General features: G+C 38.5%; 1 protein-coding gene across 2 annotated transcripts in view; it reads right to left on the reverse strand.

The window, feature by feature from the left end:
* KCNK2 (potassium two pore domain channel subfamily K member 2) overlaps window positions 1–17797 on the reverse strand; it is a 229858-nt gene that overhangs the window by 148953 nt on the left and 63108 nt on the right. The gene's annotated exons all lie outside the window — the stretch shown is intronic.

The following is a 17797-nucleotide window of genomic DNA, read 5'->3' on the forward strand; positions in this document are numbered from 1 at the left end:
ACACCAACTTTACATGACTAAGGTACCTTATCAGTAAGGTTCTCTAGAGAAATGGAACATGTGCGCGCGCGCACACACACACACACCTTTATGTGTACGTGTGTGGGGTAACAGATTTATTTTAAGGACTTAGCTCAGGATGATGGGGGCTGGCAAGTCCCTCTGAAATCTACAGGGCAGCTCTGGCAGGCTGGAAACTCCAGCAAGAGTCGATGCTTCAGTCTTAAGGCAGAATTTCTTTTTTTCCAGGAAATCTCATTTTTGGCTCACAATTGCTTGTGATATAGGCCCACCAATATTACCTAGAGCAATCCCTTTTTGAAGTTTGACTGTAGATGCTGAACACATTTACGAAACACCTTCACAGCAACACTTAGATTCTAGATTCGTGTTTGATTAAATAACTGAACACTGTAGCCTAGTCAAGTTGACACATAAAACTAACCAACGCAGGTGTTATCCTCCAAATCTCCATGCTGTCCAGAAATTTCCCTGCAATCATGGCCAGTCAGGTGTTTTACTATTTGCTTCCCAGGTCAACTTGTCTTTCATCGATCTTTATACTTGTCACATTATGTTTTGCTTCTTTAAACTAGATTGTATGCTCAGTGAGGGCATAAACCATATCTCTGTTCACCATAATATCTGCAGTAACTAGCATCTGATGCTAAATACCTGTTTGATAAACATCTGAGTGAAATCGTTATTCCTAAGAAATAGCTGACATTTTCTTATATTCACCCAGTCTCCCTCCAGGTATTTGGAACCAGGGTATATCCTACATACGTGAGAAATGAGATGAATTCACTATCTTCTGAATCATTTTTTACCCTGTCCCATAGGTTCTTTGTTCTCCAGATGAAATTTCCTCAAATTTTTTTTGAATATTCTTTTCACTTTTCCCATTTTGTTCTGCAACTTGATGATTCTTTTTTATTCCCCCCTCTGAGTTTTCTGCAAATTTAACCACATCTCGCCCAGCACCGGTTCTGTCAAACTGGCTAATGCTTACTAGACTGGGAGATGAATAGTTTAAATATACCTGTTTAATAGATTAAATATGTTTTGATATATGCTTGCATAGTGCTTCTGTTTTTCCAGACTCATGGGACTTAGGTCTTATCATGAATCCCAAATAATGGATTGCCATCATCTCCGCTTTTTGCTATCAGTTCATACATAGCAGTTTTCCTCCACATTCCCCTTTGTATTATTTTCATATTAGGCCCCACATTCATATAGGGTGCTTGGGGGTTGGGGGAGAAGTGATGTACATTACAGAGATGTTAAGACAAAAGGATAAAATTTCAGACTGTAACATTAGCAGGAATCATCCTAACAAGCCAAAGGCTCAGCCTCACAAATAATTTGAAATAATCAAACCACCCAGTCCTCCCATTTCCCTTCTTTAAACACATCTGCCCACGTTAAAATCCCTCTTGTTCCAAATGTAGACTTACTCATGCTGTTTGAAGTACGAGGGGAAAAAATGTAGTAGACTATTTTGTATGTCATTGCAACTGGAGGAACAAGGAAATAGGATGGTTTATCCTGTTTAGCTTTATTCCTGCATTACTCAGTGACAATGGTTTGGATTTCTGTCCCTGCCCAAATCTCAAGTCAAATTGTAATCCTCAGTGTTGGAGGACTGCCCTGGTGGAAGGTGACGGGGATCAGGGGGGCAGACGTTCCCCTTGCTGTTCTCCTGATAATGAGTTCTCATGAGATCTGGTTGTTTAAAAATGTGTAAGCACTTTTCATATCTGCATTGACTGGCATCTGGTACTAAATATGTGTTTGATAAACATCTGAGTGAAATCATTCCCTCACTGTCTTCTTCCTGCTCCAGTCGTATAAGATGTGCCTGGTTCCCCTTCACCTCCTGCCATGATTGTAAGTTTCCTGAGGTCTTTCCAACCATGCTGCCTGTACAGCCTAAAAAACTGTGAATCACTTCAACCTCTTTTCTTCGTAAATTACCCAGTCTCAGCTAGTCCTTTATAACAATGCAAGAATGGACTAATTCACTCAATGTATATAAACCTCATCAAAATATAATAAAAAGAAAAGATGGAATATATTTCTTTCATGCTGCAGGACTACTCAACACCTCTTTAATTTAATGAATAAGAAACCGGAAAATAAATAATTAAAAAATTTAGCTCTCCAAAATTCCATATTGCCCTTATTCTGGTGCTTTCAGATCTATTGTTCTGCTCCAACTAGCAGCAGGAAATCTACAGGACTTCTCTTTTATGTTTATTTTGATTTTTGACCTTGGCCTATTCAAAATGTCATAGTGAAAATTAAAATTAAAAAAATGAGCATGTCACTGCCTTTTCTTGTAATTCCAATCGTATCTGGGATTTTGGAGTCAAAGAAACGTCTGTGGGTATTCTGCCTCTACCATATCTGAGCCATGTGAATTTGAAGAAGTCACTTTTTCTTTCTGAACATCAGTTTTCTCATCTATCAAATGGAGATAATACACAGAACTCACAAGAGATTGTTGTAAGAATCAAAGTGAGACAGCATTTATGTGTACAGTATGTCCATTCCTGATATGGTTTGACTCTGTGTCCCCACCCAAATCTCACCTTGAGTGGTAATCCCCATAATCCTCACATGTCAAGGGTGGGAACAGGTGGAGGTAAATGAATCATGGGGGCAGTTTCCCCATGCTGTTCCCATGAGAGTCAGTTAGTTTCACGAGATCTGATGGTTTTATAAGCATCTGGTATTTCCCCTACTGGCACTCATTCTCTCTCCTGCTGCCCTGGAAGAGGTGCTTTCTGTCATGACAGTGAGTTTCCTAAGGCCTCCCCAGCCATGCAGAACTATGAATTAATTAAACCTCTTTTTTATATAAATTACCCAATCTCAGATATTTATTCATAGCATTGGGAGAACAGCCCAAAACAGTTCTCAAAAGAGTTTTATTATCTCCTGCATTTGATCTAACCTTGTGAACCAGGGGAGCTCCTGACCAAGCAAGACCACCAATGAATTCCAACTCTATAATACAATCTTGTCCAATCCACAGCCCAACACAAATTCATAAACTTTCTTAAAACATTATGAGGTTTTTTAAAATGAATTTTTTAGCTCATCAGCTAACATGAGTGTTAGTGTATTTTACGTGGGCCCAAGACAATTCTTCTTCTTCCAATGTGGCCCAAGGAAGACAAAAATTTGGACATCCTTGCAATGAATCTTGCTGTTTATTTAATCTTCTGAGTAACACAACTGCACAGGTATGAGAAGATGAAAAATAAATCACATTAATCAGATATTTACTGAGTGCTTAAAATTCTGACAAGCCATAAGAAGAAGGCACAAGGTAACATAAGAGTATTTACTTCTAGAGGGTCAGGGAAGGTGGGTCTAAAGAAGTGATATAAAAATTAGGTTCTGAAGATGAGATGAGCAAGGGTGGAAAGGGAGAAGCATATTGGAAGGAAAGGTCTTCCCCAACAGAGAGAAGAGCTTGTAAGAAGACTGCAGTTGGAAGAAGCTGGGAGAATTTGAAAAGTTTAGAGTGTGAGGCTTGGTGGGGGACAGTAATCAACCTGAAGAGGCAGATAGAAACCAGGTTAGGTGGCATCTGGGTTTTAATTAATGAAACGTGGATGAATTTTCACCCCAGAAGAAATCTCATCAAATGCATTTTTTAAAAATCCCCCTGGTTGCTATGTGCAGAACAGGTATAAGGTGAACAAAGAATGTAAGCATGTAGACAAGTGAATTTGGACATTATTGCTTTAGCCCAGGTGAGGGTTTCATAATGACATTATTAGGAGTGGATTGAAGAGGTGCTAGTAGACCAACAGGGCTCTGCATCCCATTGGATGTGGGGAGTGGGTGTTGACAGAGAGGGTGGGCATATTCCTAGAAGTTCCAGTTGACTGAAAACTCAGGGAGAGACAACAGTTTAGGCAGTACTTCAATGAAAGGTCTGTCTGATGTCATTCCCAAGGCACTTACCAACCCTTCTCGTAGCTGTTGTGTTTTATATGAGACTCATCCCTGATTGTGAATGGAGTGTGTGTCTTGGGCCTCAACCAATACAGTCAGAATTTCTCAGCTTCTCAACTGGTTCAGGCATGGGCCTATGACACACACAGAAAAGCAACTTTCGCTCTGTGCCACTGACCTTGAGCCTGAAAGCCTTGGAGGCTACTATGCTAAGAGGAGAGGAGAAGCTACCTGAGAGTGAAGCAATACAGAACAAACAGAACCAGGATGACCAAGTCCAGGTGACGTTTGATCAATCCTTCATGTCAAACCACACATTAAGCCACATACATATTCTTTTTGTGTAAGCCAGTTTGTGCTGAGATTTCTGACACTTGATATCAAGAACCTTAATTGAAACAGTGCAATACAAGAAATACGAGAAAATGACAAATAACTCAGCTCTGTGGAGGGTCCCTAAGTTGACCCCCCCCCCCATGATTCCTGCCTCATAGTATTCAGGTCCTTGTGTTTCCCCCCTCCCATCGAGTGTGGGCTGGATTTACTGACTCCCTTCTGATAAATAGAATATGGCACAAGTGATGGAATATCCCTTTCAGTATTAGGTTACAAAAAGTCTGGGGTTTCTCTTTTGTGCCCTCTCGAGCTCTCTCTTGGTTCTCTTTCTCTGGTAGAAGCCAGTTTCACCATCATAAATTAACCCTCTAGAGAGGTTCATGTGAGTAAGCCTGCAGGTGGATTTCCTGATGTCTTCCAACAGTCATGTAAGTGAGCTTGAAAGCAGATCCTTCTCCAGTCAAGTCTTGAGAGGATGATAACCTCAGGCAACACCTTAATTTCAGCAATTATATTACAACTAATATAACCTCTAACAGTCAAATTCCAAGCCAGACTATAAAGTTTCAGACCTGATACAGAAATTATTTTAAGAAGATAATTTTTCAAAGGCCAAAATTTATTCACTTTGAAGAATTCATATTCCTAAAATTAGAATGTGTTAATGAGAAGGGAGTTGGACATCACTGGAAGAATGGAAAAGGGAGCAAAGAGGTAAATGTTAGCAATGTCCATACAAGCATTGTCTACAGTTGTACGTCTCAAACTTGAATGTACATCAGAATTACCTCAAGGGATCATTAGAGCACAGATTATGGACCCACCCCCACAGTACCTGATGCATCATGTCTGGGGTAGGCCATGAATAACAAGTTCCCCAGTTATTCTGCTGATGATGCTAGGTCAGGGACCACACTTTGAGAACCACTGGATGAGAGGCAGGATTCTAATTCATTCTACCCTGATAGCTCAGTGGTGAGAAACTGGCAGTTGTGAGAAACTGGGCAGTGGTGAGAACTTGGGCTACATGGCAACTCAGGTCTTCTACCAACACGAGTGGCTAGAAATTTGTGGCAGACACTAGCACATAGCAGTATCCACTTTCAAGCTTAAAAATGTGAAGTTCAAAAGTTCTTTTTATTTGCAACAGTACTACAAATTTTTTGCCATTTATGCCAATAAATATATTTATTCATTCAGTAAACCAGTACTTATCAAGTACCTACTATGCAGCAGAAAGGAATTTTCCAGTATTTGGGGACATAGTGGTCAAAAAGATGCAACAAATCCTTGTCATCATGGAGTAAACATACTAAGGAAAGAATGACACTAGTGAAACTGTATCCATATCTATTCAGTAAAACACCATTGAGTTCCTGAGTGGGTTTCAAATTAAAGTGCCTCACCCTGAAAATTGTTTTAAATGTTACTTTACATAAAACTTTGCAAAATTCATTAAAATTTGCTGGTTCATTTGATAAAAATAAAAATTCCTAACATATATGACATTCAACAGTATCTTTTTAACAGCTTTGTATATTTGCTTACATTAAAACAAACATATACACCCAAATATATGAAGAAAGGTAAAGTTTTGAAAATTCATGCAGGTCAAAACACCCATGTTTTGCATATAAAGATTAGTGCTTTAATCAGTGTACATACAGCATATGTTAATTATTTAAAATAAACTAACATTAATATTTAACTTTGACCAACAGGGAATAAGATATTGAATAAGGGCATTGTAAAACAAAAATAAATCTTTATTTAAAGATACTGTTATAACAGAAGAAATTCAGAAAACATTAGAATTTACTCCATTTTCAGGAGGAAATTCTGCTGTGGGATTTCTTTTTCCCTTTCAAAACTGAGTGACATCATAAAGTATCACTAGGAAATGAAAGCAGCATATCACATTTAGACTTCAACATTTCCTACCTCTGGCATCACAGGTAAATCCTCCACTGACAATCCTCCACCAACAACGAATTTGTCAGATAATTTTTTAAGTGTGCCAATACTAGGCAAAGCAATTATATCAAAAGTGATGCTTTTTAAAAGAATCAGCCATAAATCCAGAATGAACCACAGCATTCTCAGTTTTCTTGATGGCTTTAATTATCTAATGAATTCCTAGCACATCCAGTACTTTATTTAAAACTTATATTTGTTGTGAACATTTGCCAGTCCAGCATTTTGCCTTCATCTGAGATCACAAATTCTGTTAGCGCTGAATGTGGCTTTATAAAGAGCAAATCAATACAATTTCCCTTCTAAAATGAATTCACAAGACATAAATGGAATAAAAAAGCAAATAGACTATGTATTTGGAATCTCCTAAAGACATTTTTTAATGTATTCATTAACCAAAGATGTTGACTTCACCCTATATATAGAATCTAATTTTCCCTTTTACCTTTTTGCATCATGATTAAATGAGCCATATGAGGCTTTCTCAAGGCCACTTGTTAAGTTTATGGAAGGAATGAGATTAAAAATCCATGCATCACCCTGGGGCATATTTGTTCTAGAAGAAAACCCTTAAACATAGAAGAAAGTATCTTTTGCAGAATTTCAAAATCTGTTAAGACAATTGTGTGATCTCCCCAAATTATACAAAGAGATCAAGGTAGGACTGCCACCACGACCACCTCAGTCACTTCTCCTCAGGCCTCTACTCCATCGATCTCCAGTCCATTTTCCACACTCAGTCATGTGGAACTTTTACAAACAAAATCTGGCTTGAAGTGTTGAAGTTCTCATTAAAATCCTACACTAGCTTCCCATTGCCTTCAGGATAAGGTCTACATCACTAAGGACATCCCAGGGCCATAAACATCCCTGTCCTGTCAATAATAATAACAAGAACAGGAATCATAATATTAAGTAACATCTATCAAGGGCTTACCATGTCCAGCCATTTCACTCAGTATCTCATCTAATCCTAATAAGACCCATGTGAGGTAAACACTGTTGTTATCCTCAGAGAAGTTAAGTAACTTCCCCAAAATAGCAGAGCAAGTAAGTCAATACATCCTGCTATATAGGGTCCACCCCTACAGGCTCCATGATTTTCTCTCTGTGGTTTAGTCACTGGCTGGATTCCAATTTCTTGAATATACCTTACTCTTCCTTCTTTCCTTAGAGCCTCCCCACAAACAAGTATTTCCAGCCTAGATTCTACCTGTCTCCCTGATTACCAGAAAAATAAGTTCTATTTATCCTTCAGACCTCAGTAAAAACACATCTTCCTCAGAAAAGCTCCCCGACCTCCAAACAAGATCAACCAACGCATCCCAACATGTACTCTCACAGCACTCTGCACCCTCCATTTATTACCCCTTTGCAAGAATTATTAGTGCTTGTTCCAACTGTTATTTAGTAACTTCCTGTGTTTCCTAGGGCTGCTCTAACAAAGTACCAAAAACTCATGTAGCTAAAGTAATAGAAACATATGGTCTGAGCGGTAGAAGTCAGAAATTCAGGTGTCTGCAAACCCTTGCTCTCTGTGGCAGCTCTAAGGAAGAATACTTCCTTGCTTCTTTGGGGATTTGGGGCTTACCAGAAATCATTGGTATTCCCTGGCTTGTAGACACAGCACTCCAGTCCCATGGCCACCTTCTCTCTGTGTATCTTCACATCATTTTCCCTTTGTGTGCATCTGTCTCTGTGTCCGAATTTCCCCCTTTTTAAAGGACACAAGTCATATTGGATTAAGGTCTATTCTAATGACTTCATTTTAATTTCATTACCTCTGTAAAGACCTTATTTCATAATAAGGTCACGTTCTATTAGGACTTCAGCATATCTTTTCTATCTATTGTGGTGGGGGGACAAAACTCAGCCCATAACATTGCCTATAAGACCAAAACAAATTCCAAGAGATGGGGACCTTGTCATCTTGTTCCTCAGCACAATATTTTACACATAGTATGCATAAAAATCATTATTTATTAAATGAATGCAAGACCATCTTTAGGAGGTATATCATAAGGATGCTGTAGTTAAGCAGAATTCAGAATCTCCGAATTTCCAACACCTACAGCACCAGACAGGTAATATGCCCACATGAAGTGGGCCCAGAGAACTGGAGAAAATATTCTCATCAGCTTTAGTTGATTCCTGTTGTGACAGAACATAAATCCAGTGTGTTAGACCTTCCAACTTTTCAAGAGAAGCCTGACATCCACATTGTTTTTAGAAGAAATTTTCCAATTTTTAAGAGAGGCAACTAATTCAATTTTTAAAATAAGCATTGTTTAAGGCAAATAAAATGTGTCTGCAGGCTAAACATGGTCTTAAGTTCTCCTGGTTGCAGCTTCTGCACAAGCTCTCTTGCCTGACACCATGTAAGACATAGCTTTGCTCCTCATTCACCTTCAGCCCTTCAGCCATGATTGTGAGGCCTCCCCAGCCATGTGGAACTGTAAGTCAATGAAACCTCTTTCCTATATAAATTACCCATTCTCGCGTATGTCTTTATTAGCAACATGAGAACAGACTAATACAGGTAACATCAGATATCCTATGAGATCAAACCGACAATAAAATGCAATGGTTCTATTTACTCATATAGAGTAAGTGTTAAAATATCTCACTTAAATTGCAGTCATGCAGGGCCAGCACTAAGGAGATACTTTCCTCTGGAGTAAAATGTAAATGGTGTCAAAAAACACAGTACTCAAGATAAATAACATTTTAATGCAATATTTTAAAAATCAACATTAATACAAAAAATTCATGATGAACCAAAGATTACAATTCTAGACAAAGGCAGGATCTAACCTTGCACTTGCACAAGTTGGTCTCACTCGCCTTACCCTAATCCTTGCCTGCTTGCCTGTTTCACTGACATTTACCCTCCCTGCTGGATCACTGTTTCTGGGACCTATCTTCTATGGCATTGATTCCCGCTTCCTGGAGCTCCAGTTACTGCAGTACATTACAGAAGAAGCAACTCCTCATCCACTCAAAATTTTATGCTCAAACATGCATTGCACTGAAATTTTGATGATGCAATTTATGCCTGCTGCAGATTCTTCTGTTCATCTCCTTCTCTGAAAGAATAAATCATTTATTTTCCTACAAGGTGGTACCACTCACTTCTGACAGAATTGCTATAATTATAGCTATCTCCTAGGCTTCTGCTTATTACCTGCTGACTTCTGCAACACTACTAGATGCTTCAGATGGGATGTGTTTCTAGTCCTGCAACAGCCTGCTACTGGAGCATAACAGATGCAGCCTAGTTACCATGGAATGCTCTTATATTGATTCAGGTCTCAGTTCTGAAATCACATCTGAAGTGTTTTAAGGCTTGATATTATAGAAAGCACTTCTGACCTTTCCTAAGCCATCACTCAAAATATAGACACTCTAATCTATCATCCCTGATAACCCCTCAATGTGATAATGTGCATGATTAGGTAATAACTGAGGACAAAATGTTGGTTCAGGGTTGTCACAAGCTTCTCTCAGACCTTCAGAATCACAAAACATGTCAAAATCACATGAGAACTAACATAGCCAATTATGCAAATATATTTATGGAGTGTCAAAACACCCATTGGGAGAACAATTGGAACCAGCATGGAAACTCCGCTAGTTCAGAATTCTGATAACTATAATTTAAATAAAAACGAGATATGAGGAAAATTAAGCTTGGCCCCAGGTTCCTGTGTAATCTGTTTCTTCATACATTAGAAAATAAATAAATTAGAAAAATTTAATTAGATTAATAATTGATTTCATCAATTTAATTTGCTTAGGACAATTGCCTGATCATATATTCTGTGTATATTCTTCTGTGAATCTTTCCCTCTTCTTTATCTCTGATGAATTTGATCGTAATTGCATGTGTCTTGATGTATGCTCATAGCATCTTTCATGCCATGTGTCTTTTTGTCTATATGTCTGGCTTCCTCTACTAAACTGAAAGTTGATAGAGCAGCTGAAGGAATGCATCTGACATGGTTTGTCTGTGTCTCTATCCAAATCTCATCTTGAATTGTAGCTCCCATAATTCCCATGTGTCATAGGAGGGACCCAGTGGGAGATAATTGAATCATAGGGTCAGATCTTTCCAGTGCTGTTCTCGTGATAGTGAAAACGTTTCACAAAACCTGATGGTAAAGGGGAGCTCTCCTGCACAAGCTCTGTTGCCTGTCACCATGTAAGACGTGACTTTGCTCCTCATTCACCTTCAGTCATGATTGTGAGGCCACCCCAGCCATGTGGAAGTGTAAGTCAATTAAACCTCTTTCCTTTTTTCTTTTTTTTTTGAGACAGAGTCTCGCTCTGTCACCCACGCTAGAGTACAGTGGCGCCATCTCGGCTCACTACAAGCTCCGCCTCTCGGGTTCACGCCATTCTCCTGCCTCACCCTCCCGTGTAGCTGGGACTACAGGCGTCTGCCACCACGCCCAGCTAATTTCTTCTTGTATGTTTTTCTAGCAGAGACGGGGTTTCACCGTGTTAGCCAGGATGGCTACGATCTCCTGACCTCGTGATCTGCCTACCTCGGCCTCCCAAAGTGCTGGGATTACAAGCGTGAGCCACTGAGCCCAGCCTAACGCTTTCCTACATAAATTACCCAGTCTCGAGTATGTCTTTATTAGCAGCATGAGAACAGACTAATACAGCATCTCATCTGAATTCTTCTTTGATTTCTTAGTGCACATGATGAGTATTCAAATATTTTTTGAATGGGTGTAAGTAACCACCATTACTCCAATACACACAAAATCATCAGTTCTTATGAACTCCAAGAAGGATTTCATCATAACCATGACTTTTATCATCAAAAAGCACTTTAATTCACACCAAGGGACTTTGGGTACGTTGAAAGTCATTGTGTTCCTTCCATGACCTTCATTATCCCAAGTAATTCTATTACGACATAGATTCACATGAATATCAGCATTGTTTACAGATAAACACTGTGAACTACCTAGATTTGATTCGGGCCCAGACAATTGTTAGTTGTGCCTTGGTTTCCTCAGCTGCAAAATAGGGTTGAAAATTATATAAACTCCAACTTTTTAATGAGACCCAAAAGAGTTAATATTTGAAAAAGTGTTTAGAATAGTACCCAAATATATTCAGAACTCAATAAACATTAGTCACTATTAATACTAGTATTACCACTGACAGCACTGAACCGCGGAAAGAGGGAAAGAGGATGGGTCTGGGAAGAGAACACATAAAGGAGGAGGCCAATTATCCTCTGGGGCTTGGCTCAGAAAACACTGGAAGCTGGCTTTTAGGAATCAAATGAGCAATTGCAATTCAGGAAGTAATCAGGTAATTCAGGTTGCGAAAGAGGGAGTCAAATTCCAGGTCCTCTGTTCCAGAAAGGAGAGGACCCTGCAACTAAGACAGCTCCTTCCTAGGGCAGGGAGGTTTTGCTAGACAACTCGACGTGGGAGAAGTCCTTACCAGGATGCAGCCAACAAAGGGCAGATAGGTGAGAGCCAGTTCAGTTAGAAAGGGAGACATAGGGGTGTTCACAAGGCTGCACTGGGTGTCTACACATCTCTCCTCACTGTTAAAGATGTGAAGATGCCACCTTCTTTACCATGGACATACTCAGATTTCCCTGAGTACATTTGCACTGCTGCTATCTGAAACTGTCCATTAAATTGTGTTGACTTTATTTTCCATCTCCTTAGCAACCATGATTGCTTTAAATGCTTTGGGTTTGCTTGATTTTTGTTTCCTTTCATTGTTATCAATGTTGTTTTCTGGACACTGATAAAACTTTTCCACAAACAGGATTTCGGTTAAAGTAAAACTTTTGTAACCCCAATTAGTCGGTTGCTAAGGGGGTCAAAGTGTGAAAATAACATATAAACACAATAAGGGTCCCAGGAAAGGATTTTTCTGTTAAGCCAACAGGTATAATATGTATATACTACTAGGACTCATATGTTATACCTGTCTCTTCTTTACAGATTTATCAGGCATGTCCCTTATCCCTATCACCCCAGTATCACCTTATGCTCATCTTAATTAAGACTGAGATGTCAAATGTTTACTGTTCTATTTTGAACAATTGCCAGTGAAAATCTATAAGCCACCAACTGCAGCTATTGATAGAATAAATTATATTTTTGTTTGTTTATTTTTGTATCTACCCCAACAACGGAATGCTAAGTTTTTTGATTTTTGTTTCTTGAGTGAAAAACAAAAACAAAACAAAAAAACTTGTTTAGTGTTTAACGTTTCCCACTGAGACCCAGTAGTGCATTGTTCAATTCCAGAATGCCTTGCCAACCTTCTTGATAATTAACTATAGTGTTTCTTTCACCTGAAGAGATGGATGTTCCCTGTACCATTTTCATATGTGGCATTATATTCTTCATATATTGTACCTGTGTATTTCTGGTAATGTGGATCTTAACTCCACATGTCTTATCTGGTGACAGTGGCCCCAAAAATTCAGTCTGGGGTTGAGTACCCCTTTACTATGTTCTCATAACACATACTAGGAATTACATAGGAATTGAACTATTATTATCATTTATAGAGTACTACACCAAACGCTCCAGAGAGTGGGTGATTAATATATGAAAAACAGCCCTCACTGAAAAGTTGGATGTCTAGCTGGGAAGATACATTTCCAAGAAATTAAAAAAAAAAAAAAAAAAAAAAAAAAAAAAAGGAAAAGAAACATAAAGAGAACAGACTTGGAAGAGACCATACAGAAACATATGCTAAGTTACATAACATTTCTTGAAATAAATTACATGGGAGCATTTCCTAGTTGTATTTTGAGGATCTCTCATTAACAATATTTTGTTTGCAATTAGTTTGAAATATTAAATATGAAAGTAATTTTTTTTTTTGAGATGGAGTCTCACTCTGTCACTGAGGCTGGAGTACAGTGGCACAGTGTCGGCTCACTGCAACCTCCATTTCCTGGGTTCAAGCAATTCTCCTGCCTCAGCCTCCCAAGTAGCTGGGATTACAGGCACCCACCACCACACCCAGATAGTTTTTACATTTTTTTTAGTAGAGACAGGGTTTCACCATGTTGGCCAGGCTGGTCTTGAACTCCTGACCTCAGGTGATCCACCCGCCTTGGCCTCCCAAGAAAGTAAATTTTTAAAAATTTGACAAATGTGATTATGTTTTTGCCATGACTCTGACCTAGATTTCCTTAAAGTTTTCTAGGAAAGGGTCATTATAAAGTCAATCATTCTATTTAGAAGCCATTACATATAACACGATTGTGATCATCACGTTTTGTTGGGAGTATTTGCTATATACCTCTCCCCTCTTGACAATGAGGTCCTTCAGGTAGAGTGCCCATAACCCTAATATTTGTGTTCTCAATGTCTAATGCATGGTAGATTGTCAAACTATTTCAGCAGCCTCAGAGACTTTTTAAAAAAATTATATATATCATGTAACTTTTTAAATTGATAAATAATAATTGTACCTACTTAATGGGATACATGTGATATTTTGATACATGAATTATGTAAATGTCTAATTAGTAAATATTTCAAAGTACAAAAAAAGAACTGAAAATAGTATCAACCTGGATATTAAAAGTACTAACAGTTGGCAGATTTGCTTTAGATAGATTTCCTCCTTTTTTGAGGAAAAACAGTTACAGCCATAGTCCCAGTTCAGCCCAGCCCACCCCGTTTATTTTTTATTTCCCCCTCTCCACAAAATAAACCACTCTCCTGGAATTGGTGTTCATCTTTCTTGTGGGAATAAATGTATTTTTCTGATGTATGTATGCGACCTTAAAAATATAATGTGTTTTAAAATTTACAAAAATTACATCATATGAATCCTTTTCAACTTTCTTTTTTTCATTGAAAATGTATGTTGTCAAAATTGACTCATGTTGAGGCACGCAGAGCTTTTTCTGAATGATACATTTTCCGTAATCAAATTTAGAGTAAAAATCTTTATCCTCCAAAATCTACTACTTGGCCTGAAGTTATAAAAAATAAAAGAAGATTCCAAGGCAAAGAAAAAGGGGCAAAGAGTCTTTTTCACACATTTTCACACTTTCAGACTACCTTGGTCAGTTCTCTCTACTGACTATTGCATGCAAGCAAAAAATCCCGAGTTTAGAGCCAGGAATCAGAAATGACAGGCAGGCTTGAACCACCTGGCAGGCTGGCCCAAAGAGCTACACCAAAAACAGCCCCGCAGTCACCAGATTCACACTCACTTTTGAGCACTGGCAAGGAAAAGAGGTGGGTTCTCTTTCTTTGATTTTTTTTTTAACAGTCTAATTTATGTCTTTATTAAATAGTATTTCTCAGTATCCATATTGATTTTGGCTACATTCAGTAGCCAAAATAAACAGGAATACAGGAGTAAATTTGGTAGCCTTTTAAATACTTGTATCATGTTTTTATCAATTATTTTGTGCACTTATTCTTTTATTCAAACAGACAATTATTGAACATCAGTTATATATTTTTTCAATTACACTTTAAGTTCTGGGGTACATGTGCAGAATGTGCAGTTTTGTTACATAGGTATACAGGTGGCATGGTGGTGTGCTGCACCCATCAACCCATCACCTGCATTAGGTATTTCTCCTAATGCTGTCCCTCCCCTAGACCCCACCTCCCGACAGGCCCTGGTGTGTGATGTTCCCCTCCCTGCATCCATGTGTTCTCATTGTTCAGCTCCCACTTATGAGTGAGAACATACGGTGTTTGGTTTTCTGTTCTTGCGATAGTTTGCTGAGAATGATGGCTTCCAGCAGAGTCTTACCATGTTGCCCAGGCTGGACTCAAGCTTCTGGCTCAAGCAATCCTCCCAGTTTAGCTTCCTGAGAAGGTGGGACTAAAGACCCATGTCATTACCTCTGGCTTTCTTTGCAATTTTAGAAGAGATATCCTTGCTTTCTTTCATCCCACTTTTCTTTCAAAAACATATATCTTATCAATAGCCAGACCAAGTCAAAGCATGGGTTACTGATGCAAGGTGTCCAAATTTTGCCATCTAATAAAGATATATAACATTTGTAAAAACAAAGTAGTGACTTAGAGAGACTTGGTAGGTAATCACATGAACAAGTTCCTAAAATCTTTTGCCTTCGCAAAGTTCCTTTTACCATGTGGCTCCTGGGCGCCTAATTCTCATTTAATGTGAAACTGAGACAATAAGAAGTCATAATTTACCTCTAGTCAGTAACCAGATAATCACTGCTAAGGAAAGAACTTTGGTTTTGAGGTCCCAAATGATCCAATAAATATATTTCATATCTTAATTCATGAATTTGATGCTTAACTTCACTTCCTCCTTTTCTTTATTTTTCTGAATATTTGGGTAAGGCTAATGACCAAGTCTAAGTCATTTGGGGAAATTTAAAGAGCATATAAGTTTCTCCATAACTTCTGGTTCACAAGTATACATATTTAAAGATACCCATGTACAAAATCAAACTTTGAAAACAGATAAAACAGATGACAGGCACTGGTTTTGGAAGATTTATCTCAGGGCTTCTACAAATTAGGAGTGCCCCTAAAAATCTTGTTCCATTTTCAAAGTTCTGTTTACAAGACATTTTTAAAATATTTTCTGAAAGTATTTAGATAGATATGTGAGAGTAAGAAAACAAAGCCTTGATTATATACCATCTAATTTTCCAACTTAGAACTACTTTAAATAAACACTATATTGAAATACCTAAGATGTTTAAATCCTGTATTGCTTTCAAAGATTCCCCAAATCAAATAACAAATGAATCTGTTTGACAAAACACAGTTAATGTCTAAACACTTTAATACAATACTGTGACATCCCACAAACACAAGAAATAAAGAGGGCATATAAGAGCAAGAAATTGGGAGGAAGAGAAAGTTAGAACCTTTTCTGTTTGGAATGGCAAAGGAATGTAATAATATAACACAATGACAAGATACGGACTTCAGACTGGACATTTCAATATAAAACAACTGTGCTGTCAATGAAGCTTGGCCTTGATGTTTAAGAAAAACAGAGTGGCCCCTATTTCTCAGCTCTCTGAAAACCATACTCTTAGATGGTATCATTCTCTTCTTCTCTGACCCAGGTGCCAGCTGTGCATATAGCAAGCCGTGGTTTTCTGTGTTACCTGCATTTCTTTATGGATCAGTTCTATGTCTGAGTAGTGAGCTCCCTGGAAAATACTGAGGAAGTCCAGGCCTGTTGGAATCACCCTGAGAAGCAAATGGTGCCTTATACGGAATCCAGGCACTGGATACTGCAGCCTCATCACCAAGGTGATGCAGTCAAACATCCTGTCTAGGACTTGAGCAGTTTCTAAATTTTCTGAATTACATGAAATTCAATTGTTTTATGAGATCACTTGGACTCGGGAAGGGGAACATCACACACCGGGGCCTATCATGGGGAGGGGGGAGGGGGGAGGGATTGCATTGGGAGTTATACCTTATGTAAATGATGGGTTGATGGGTGCAGCACACCAACATGGCACAAGTATACATATGTAGCAAACCTGCACATTGTGCACATGTACCCTACAACTTGAAGTTTAATAATAATAAATTAAAAAAAAAAAAAAAGAAATTCAATTGTTTTTATTTCTATTTTTTTAGTCGGATTCATATTACACGCACACACACAAACACAAACACGCGTGCCTGCGCGTGCACGCGCACGCACACACACACACAACCCTGAAGCATTATAGCACAAATATTGTTGAAAATGCAAAATTGACACATTGTGCCTCAGTTATCAAGATATTTTAGATGTTACAGGAAAAAGCGGTACTTTAGTGTAAATGTTTCACATGGAATCTCCTTTCTGTAATTTTCTTTGCACCACCACAAGTGAATCAACATAGCTTCTTTCTATTACAATGAAAAAATGCTAAAAACCTGGTAGCTAACAGTGATTTATTTTTCCTCAGTCTTGTCACACACACATTCCCCTCATACACACATCACAGTACTTTTCCTACGTTTGAACTCTGCTCAAGCGATTTCATCCATAAAATCTTTCCAGACATGCTCTGTATGCCTCTTGCCCCTCTGGTGACACTTTATCTATGACCTTTACAAATCTAACCAGCTGTTAATTTTGGTTTCCCTTTGAAAATATTGTGAAGGGAGCTCTGTTTCTTTGCTTTCTTTTTCCATTTGCATTTGGCACCCTATCCCTCCGGTTCTAATGCATGCCAGGACCCTCAGTGTGACACTCTTTTAAGGAAAAGAAGGCTAATGTACCATGTATTCTACCTCTCCTCTATTCTCATCCCAATCACAAGTGACCTGCTCTGCATGCCATTCTTTCAGAGGAGTCTGAGCAAGACAGGACTAGCTGACATGGTATGTTAATTTATGATCATTGCTTCTTTCAGACGATATAGGTGCATTTCAAGGAGGTCTTCCTTAGAGAATGTAATGGTATTATTATTGTTAGCACAGTTCCTCCCTGAACAAGCAGGAGAAAGTAGCTTTCAGGTACTCATGATATGTTGAGTAGAAAAGCCAAAATG

This window comes from Chlorocebus sabaeus, chromosome 25 (genome assembly GCF_047675955.1).
Source record: "Chlorocebus sabaeus isolate Y175 chromosome 25, mChlSab1.0.hap1, whole genome shotgun sequence".
Lineage (NCBI taxonomy): Eukaryota > Metazoa > Chordata > Mammalia > Primates > Cercopithecidae > Chlorocebus > Chlorocebus sabaeus.